Genomic DNA, 8,981 nt, shown 5'->3' on the forward strand with positions numbered 1-8,981 from the left:
ATTAATAAACTTGTTAATGAGACGCTTTTTATGAAAAAAAAATGTCTAAATACCTTGTTAAAAAGCCCAAAAACGTCCTATAAATTAAGTATTATAAAGTGGTCTAACAGGACACTTAGAAATTGGTGGTTACTATAAACCCAATTTTGTTCTATTGCCTGAGTCCTTATAAGTAATTGAACATGCTTTGCGACTATATTAGTAAAATGTAAAGTATTTCCAACAACTATATTAAAATAGATATTTTAAAGATTTATAGCATATTTTTACTTCAAGAGCTATGGTATAATATAGGTTGAATTAGAGAAACAAGATAGATACCGAAAATCTACAAATATAGAGGAATCTCTCAAACTACAAATATAAGAGAAAAATAATATTTAATTTTTTCCATTAATAAATAAATATTAAAATTAAATATTTACCACAAAAAATGATGCTATATTACATTTATATAATATTTTAATAATATAATAAATATTAAAATCTCTAAAATAAAATAAGTCTTTTTTCCATGACATACGTATGTTATCATTGTGTGTGTGTTTTAATAAAAGGCAGTGTTGGCCGATAAATAATTGTTATGCCCCTTCAAGAGTCATGGATCGCAGATATGTTCATAAATCATAAAATGTTAGAGCATCTACAATAATAATGCTAATTAGAGATTTTGAAGATTTACAAGATGTTTTTATTCCAAAAACGGTAAGTTTGTATTAACATCTTCATTTTGACTATTCATTGCAATCAATTTGGAATTATGTTTATACTTTGTTTTGGTTACATGATCGACTGATTTGAGATCGAGGCTCTCATTGCATTGACATTTGCATTAAAACGAGTTTGTGGAATCTGTGGGTTCCATTTCCTCTACATTTTGATTTCAAGTAAGCAACAATGTGCATATCATTGATTTGTGATTTAAAAAGATTAAAAGGACCAGAATCATGATATCTAAGAAAAGGCAAGGGTGAAACTAATTGAAGTGGAATCTGTGTAGCATTTATTTGATGATTTGATGGTACTTGTTCCATTACTTGATAGTTCCTCGATTTCGGCCACTCCAATTATTTTAGTTCTGCTGCTTTGACTATTGTAGAAACTTGAATTGAAGGTGTGTGCTCCACCTGTAGCCGAACAGGCACTTATGCTCATCTAGTTTTCTTTTAGAACAGGGATTCTTTAGACTTCTAATTGCTTGTTATGGTTCGTTGTAGAATCTGTTTGATAATATCATATTGTATTATTATGCTTCGTTACTTGATTTCTCATCAGGTGGTGAGAGATAAGTTTCCTCATATACGAGATTATAAAGCTTTTAAGGTTCCTACAGCTTTGGATCCCAAAACTATACTCAAAGACCAACTAGTTGTTGCTTTCTTTGATGGTAAGATTTTATGCTGCTTCTTCCCCTTGTAGTTTACCTTAAAAATATCTCCAATCAACCTTGAGGGCCAGCTCAATTGGCAAATAGAGGGGCTAGGCCTGGAGCTCCTTCCCATAGGTCACCAGTTCATGTTCCTCAGGGTCATTGGAGATCACTTTTTGTGTTATCTTTTTGTAATTGTTGTTTTATGGGTAAAGTGAAATCCTCAAGTATTTGGCAATTGCCTAAAAATTAAACTTGATACATGTTCCATAGCTTGTAGTTTCTTTTCCAGATGATTATAGTCTGTAAAAATGCTTCTTACTTGCAGCAATTCACACTTTTGCTACATTGTGCAGCCAGTGGACAATGCATTAGTGTTACTGTTTTGCAGCCAGTGGACAATGCTCTTGAATTCTTGACAATGATTCTATTATATTTTTTATTACGTGTTGCAATAATTTGGGTTGTCCAAAATTTTAGAAATTTCTTGCTCTTAGATAGAAACTAATACTTTGGCATTTTCCCTTAAAAAGCTATAATCCTGTTCTGTGGGGAGTCCCTAAAGGAAGCTATGCAACTAACCCCAATGGTCCATGCCGTATAATGGAGTTCCGGAAGATGGTGCAGGTTAATATTTTTACTCTTCTCTTTTGCAGTGTATAGTCAAACCGATTAAAAGATGTACTGGATTTGGGTGTTATCATTTTCATTTCTTGGTTGACAATTGTTGTGGTGATATAACGGAGTGCAGGCACTTAATTGTTTAGGTCTTCGGGTTGTCTTAGATGTTGTTTACAATCATTTACATGGAAGTGGGCCCATAGCTGATAACTCTGTGCTTGACAAGGTTCTTCATTTGATTCTCAAGTTTCGTTTCTATGCTCATTAGAAAAAGATACTCCCTGACTCTGTCCCATGAAATTGCAACATATAATTCGCCACGTTTGAGGGAGTGTTGACTACTTGTCAAATGTCTAAAATAACCTTCATTAGTGACAAAATAATGGAATTTTATGAATCCAAATTAACAGCATCAATGACGATGGGCAAGTCAAGGATAGTTAGAAAAACTTTCTGAAAGAGGAAATGTTGGAATTTTTACAAGACATCCCAAAATGGAAAATGTTGCAACAAGGGATGGAGGGATATACAAATAGGAATGCAAGATGCCTAACTTGGATTCCCTTATAGATTGTTCCAGGTTATTACTTGAGAAGGAATGCAGATGGTTTCATTGAGAACAACACATGTGTAAATAACACTGCGAGTGAGCATTTTATGGTTGATCGTCTAATTATTGATGATCTTTTAAACAGGGCATGCAATTATAAGGTAAAAGTACTGTCACTCCCCTTATATACAGCTAAAAAGAATTGAGCATGAAAATTATTTATGTGGCATTTGTGCCTCATGTTTCAACCATTTTATACTCGCAGGTCTTACTTTCTGTCGAAACTAAAGTGGTTTTGATTAGTTTGGCCTTATTAAAAAGATGCTTAGAACAACAGTTTGTTTTTGGCCAAAAAGTAGGACGAGTGGTTAGAAACTTGTCAAGGGAGAAAGACGAAGTAGATGGTTCTAGTATTTTCATGTAAGAATGAAGCCACCATTATATGGTTTCCAACTGATTGATAATCTTCAAAACTGTAGTCATTTCACTGTAAAGCTATAACATGTTAGCTTTTTTAGCAGTCTCTATTGTGTTGATTCTTTAGAATGTGTAAAGCAGTCCTTGAAAAGCACGATAAATGCTTTTTGCCAATGCAAAATGATGTAGACACTCATCATCGCCCTGGGCGCTGGGGGCTTTGTATCTAGTTGTTTGTATCTAGTTGTTTCCTGAGGTTTATGTTTAAATTTCTCCTTTATTCAGGTATGGTGAAGCTTGGGACTTTGGTGAAGTGGCAAGCAATGGTCGTGGCATAAATGCATCACAGTTCAATCTAGCGGGAAGTGGAATTGGAAGGTACACGAAATGGACCAATTTATTTTAGTTGGAACATTTGTTTATACAATGATAAATAATTAATGTATTTCATTCAGCTTTAATGATCGAATTCGGGATGCATTGCTTGGTGGATCTCCATTTGGTCATCCTCTTCAACAAGGATTTCTCACAGGATTATCTTTGCAAGTAATGCTAATGTATTCTTTAATTTCTATTCTTTAGGGCGGATGTTAGAAAATGAATTTATAGATTGATTGAATGTTGGGGATTGTTTTGAGAACTTATTTTTTTATTATTATTATAAATTTATATCAATTTATTGCTTTGAGATTTTTATGTTGTTTTTGTTGATTAATATAATATATAATTATATACAAATATAGATCTTAAATATGGATGAAAAATAATAATAACATGCCCTTTAGAGAAGGAATTGATTTTTTAAAAGTGTATCTATAGATAAGATTTAGAGAAGGTTTTGATTATTTGTATCTAAAGATAATCTTTTGAGAAGGTTTGTAGAGTGTAACTAAAGGACATCTTTAGAGAAGGTTTAGGTAAAATGTCACTAAAGCCAATATCTTTACAGAAGCTTTTTTGTAAACCTTCTCTGAAAGCGCCTTTTAGAGACGTTTTTAAACCGTCATTAGTACTTGAAAAGTGTCACTAATAAATACATTTAGAGAAGCTTTTATAAAAAAATTAACTAATCTTTAGAGAAGTTTTGAAGTGTATCTAAAGYCCTAAAAAAGTGTCTCTAAAAGCTACCAAAAACATACCCTTCGAAAATCGTCCCTAAAACCTTTACCTACCCTTACATAGAGAAGCTTTTTGACGGAAATGAAAAGCTTCTCTAAAGCCTTTAGATAAGCTTTTAAGAATTTTAAGTACAAAATAGAACCTTCTCTAAAGGTTATTTTTCTTGTAGTGTAAAAAGAATGATATTTATAAAATCATTTAAGAAGGATGATATTTTTATTCTTTATAATCGTAATTTTTATAATTATTACATATGTTTAGAAAATCATACGAACTTGGATTTTTTTTAATTGAACAAATATAAATTAACACAATGTTGGTTTTCAAGTTTAAGAAAACCTTTACTAAAAACTTAATAAATAAATAGAAAATTCGGTTTCAATTTGTTTTCAAAATGATCTAATAAACCTCGAACCAAAAAATAAGTTTCTTAGAAATCTAAAACCAAGAAATGAACTAAATATAGTGGTTCCCATCGTGATTATGTTTTTTCCGTTATGTCCTCCACTGATGACCAAATATGCTCGTGTATCACTTTTTTCGGTCACCAAATATGCTTAGAGATGCTATTTGATTGAATAAAATTTCTACAGTTGATTATATAATTTTTCATTGAAATATACTCTGAAAATCAATCTGTTATGTGTTTTGATTAGTTTGAATTGTTTGATATATAACTTAGACTTTATGATCATTACTTTAGGGATTTTGATTTGTCATCATCTTCAACACTATGTTCAATTTTTTGATAAGTACTAAGAGGTTTTTTGATTTGTTGATGTCAAATATCATATATAAGAATTATTATTTTTGAAGAAAACGTATAATTAGATTTAATTTCAAATTTAATTTAATAGTAAACATATGTATTCATTTTCTCTACAATGATTCAATCTACGATACTAGTGGAGTGAACTCTATGAATGAATGGATTAGATGAACTTAGAAAAATGGAAAGATTTGTACAAGTTAAGTTTTCACTTACCCAATTTTTTGCTGTTTGAATGTGTACATGTTGCCATTTCGAATTGTTTCTTATTCGATCGATGAATATCTTTAAGTCAAGTGTAAGTTCGAACTGGAGGGAACTGAAATTAGTTGGTGGTTATTTAGGGAAACTACATAGACTACTAAACAAATTCATTCAAAATGATTGTATTTAATGAATCTGATATTACGTAAATACATGTTTATAGCAAGTGCAGTTGGAATGTAAGTAAACTCGTTTTATAAGTTCTTTACTCAAAAGGGTCAAATATTTATCCAAAATTAAACATAGTATTTATACAACAAAGTGAAATATGAAATCAATGATAGGGCATAATTCATATTCAATATTCAATTTGAAGAAAACCTACCGAGAAGCGCAGGACAACGTTGACGACTCACATTCATTACATATGTAAAGAGATAGATAGGAAAGAAGAGGTTGAAGGAATATGTTCGTTGGATCATCACATTTGTGTTTGTGCATTTTTATTATGTGTGCTTGAATTAAGACTGTTGATCTTTTTTTTGGCTAAATGTTCGGTTTTGAAGTAGGAAACAGTAAAATACATCAATCTCACGAATGAAGTTGATGCAATTAATTTCATTGGTGTCAAATATGGTTATCTGAATAAGAATTTATCAAATTTTAAGTACATGAATTTTAAATGTTTTCTTGCTCAACAAAGAATACGTCAATTAACAAGCGACATACACTAAGAGTAAACCCTAATTAATATTTGTGTATAGATGGATAGTAACTCTTTCAAAGGAACTTAGGAGCATAAGCTAAGTAAAAACGTATTTCATTGGGAAAAAGATTTCACTGCCAAAAACAATCATTTACTACTCGAAATTTCATTCATATTAAGTGTACGTTTAAACATTCAAATTAGTCCCCAATAAACCCTTCCTAGATGAACGATAAGTTTTCTTATAGGCTTCCACTATAATTTCTTATAGCTAAATTTGTTCGAGTTATACCGCAAAGTTCATCTTATATCACATCACGACAACACATGTTCGCAAGTGATAACATGAACCCTTCTTCTTAAAACACCAAGAGAGTTGCCTATGCAACCTCTGAGGGGGATTCAATCCACCGATTTCTTTACACGATCGTGTTTATTCACTTATTGACTTATACACATGTATCCCTTTTGTTTTTTAGTACTCTAGAGGTAATTAATAAAACAATTCTATAGTTCTCTTATTTTTAAATACGTAACTTTTATTTATTTCAAAATATTACTTTAAAATAGAAGGCAATTAAATCAGCACCATTATTACTACTATCATCATTGGAAAAGTTATATTTGATGCATAACTTTTCATTGTTTCTTGATTAATTACCAAAATATATATTCCGTCCATTACCACTAATTTTCATTTTACATTGAAAAATACAATAGTAAATTTTCATTTACAATTTAATTTTTGTGGTACTTTTTCTTTTCTTTGTGTTTTAATTAAATTATACTAAAACCAGGGATGTAACGAAATTTTTTCAATTGTTCAAGTAAGACTTTTCATTTCCCGTTCAATCTGTTGCAATACATATGCCAACTAAAATTTAAGAACATTTAAACAAAGGACATATCAAATATTAGAAAATTTTCAAACTTTGTTTATAGTTTTAGAATTAAAATATAGGATATATATTGAAAATCCAATATTTTAATTGTTTGATTAAAATATTAATTATATTTCAAATATTTAATATATAATTAATATTGATGTATAACCATTAATTATATAAATTTACATATAAAGTTTTAAGTAGTTATATACAATATTAACATGTAATTTTGAATTGTAAATAATACATATTGATTAACAATACTTAATATATTAAAAACGATTTTTTTAATATTTTATATTAAATGATTTATAATATAGTATAAGTTAAATATAGAAATAAAAATAAAATATATTTTATATTATATTATAAAAAGAAAAAACTTGGTTAAATGTTTACTTTTTAATTCTTACAAAAATGGATCGGATCACGATCCGGTTGGTGCAAAGCCAGCCAATCAAAAGAGAGATAAGGGTTGAAATTTTTCTATATAAACTCACAATCAACATTTTCATTCTACCTTGATTTCATATCAAGCGCCATGGAAGAGGCGTGCACGATGTGCTCCTATCATTCGACAATCGCTTATCATTCACTTCTCCTGATCGCTGTAAGACACCTTTATTTTTTCTAGTTTTGGTTGTCGATTTGACTCGGTCTTAAACTCGCTGCTTGCATATCATTCTTCCGATCTTTGAATCCATGTAGATAGCAAATGATTTATGCTCAATCTAATTACTTTTCCTTTACAAGATCATTTGTGGGTTCGTTTTCGATATATTTTTTTCAAATTTGAATACCAAAATATTTTGTTGAATTTTTTATGTGTTGCGTGTGATCTAAATGAAAAATCAGAATCTTGTTAGATTTGCGAATCCGAAAATCCATTAAGCGGTACTTGTGTTACTTAAATGTCCCCAAAACTTGAATCATCTACATGAGTTGCTCTTTTGAATCTATGCATCTAAGGAATATGTTCTTTTGGTTTGTTCTAACTTGTTCTGACATGTACATTTCTTGCTGCAGTTTAATGTTTTTACAACTTCAATGTTCATAGCATTTCGCAAGGATCTACGTTATGGTCCGATTTCATCAGTATGTAGGTCCAATCCAGCCAGGTTAGAGAGACAGGCGGGAGAGTGATTTGACAAGTTTTTAGGGAGCTTATGGATTTATAACAAATCATGTAAGCTTCATCCACTTGTAACTTTCATTTGACACTAGGTAATGTAGCTCATGCACAATTCTACCACGTAGGAGTAATCATGAACGGTGTGTTTTGCAGGCTGATGATCTATCTATTGATTGCTTTTTCCGACATCTAGTAAAACTGGAGTTAGTGGTGAACTCATGAGTCAACAAATGCAGCAACAAAAACAACACATTGTTTCCCAGCAGAAAGTAGGGCTTGGAAGGAATAAGATGTTTGCATATGGATGATGATTCTGCGAACATAGCAAATGTAGGAACCATATTCCCCAAAAGTCTACCAACCGTAAAGACCCAATCGATGGCGGTGCATATACGGTCCGACAAGACCTTTCTACTTTGAGACATGTTAGTATGATATTGAGAACGCCTATTGGCATTTTGTATATAAAACTTTACACAACAGAAATGTAACACAATTTATTAGGAATCACTTATTTGTTTTGCTATATCAACAACCAAATTAATTTCTTGACCTGTATATCATGGCTACCAATTATTTTCTTTACTTGATAAATATGATTCATCTTATGCTTCCATTTATGTGGTAAATATTTATGGGATAAATTCTCCATTACTTCTTGATGTTAGAGATCATGTTAGATTTACAAGTCAATAGCAGTGAATAGATTTACAAACATATACTCATTGGAAGGAATGGATCTATGAATTACGAGACTTGCCATGTATCCTTGCTTCTAGATGTTGGATTTCGAGGAATTAGGGAATCGAAAACCACTCTATATACGTCATTCTGCTAATTTCTAAAATAAGTATTAATTCTGACCGAGCATTGAAAGGTTTTCTTTTGTAAAATTCACAAGTAATATATAGATAGATGAGGTTTAGAATGATAATTAAATAAGGAAATAAGATAATAATTATGTGTCAATTATTTATTTGAATAATGTCTTAAAATAAAACTTTCTTAAAAATCGTCCAAAAAGACATATGTATCATTCGCTATATACAGATTATATATGAAAACTTATTTATTTGTTTAAAAGTTATTTAATACATTTAATCTTATTTATGTTTTTTTTAAATCTCATTATTCAAGCATTAGTAGTTTTTCATTTATTTATTTTTTGTAACAATAAAAATAAGCCTAATTTAGTTTTTTAATTTAA

General features: G+C 30.3%; 2 long non-coding RNA genes across 2 annotated transcripts; both read left to right on the forward strand.

The window, feature by feature from the left end:
• Positions 1-1,298: 1,298 nt before the first annotated feature.
• Positions 1,299-2,157, forward strand: LOC112527166. Its single transcript, XR_003070729.1, has 3 exons — positions 1,299-1,387; positions 1,903-1,996; positions 2,121-2,157. It is a non-coding gene; the product is annotated as an uncharacterized LOC112527166 (long non-coding RNA).
• Positions 2,158-2,908: 751 nt separating this feature from the next.
• LOC112527247 lies at positions 2,909-3,509 on the forward strand. The gene is made up of 3 exons (XR_003070746.1): positions 2,909-2,960; positions 3,243-3,335; positions 3,413-3,509. It is a non-coding gene; the product is annotated as an uncharacterized LOC112527247 (long non-coding RNA).
• The last annotated feature ends 5,472 nt before the right edge of the window (positions 3,510-8,981 follow it).

Source organism: Cynara cardunculus (assembly GCF_001531365.2).
Source record: "Cynara cardunculus var. scolymus isolate 2C chromosome LG 15, CcrdV1, whole genome shotgun sequence".
Lineage (NCBI taxonomy): Eukaryota > Viridiplantae > Streptophyta > Magnoliopsida > Asterales > Asteraceae > Cynara > Cynara cardunculus.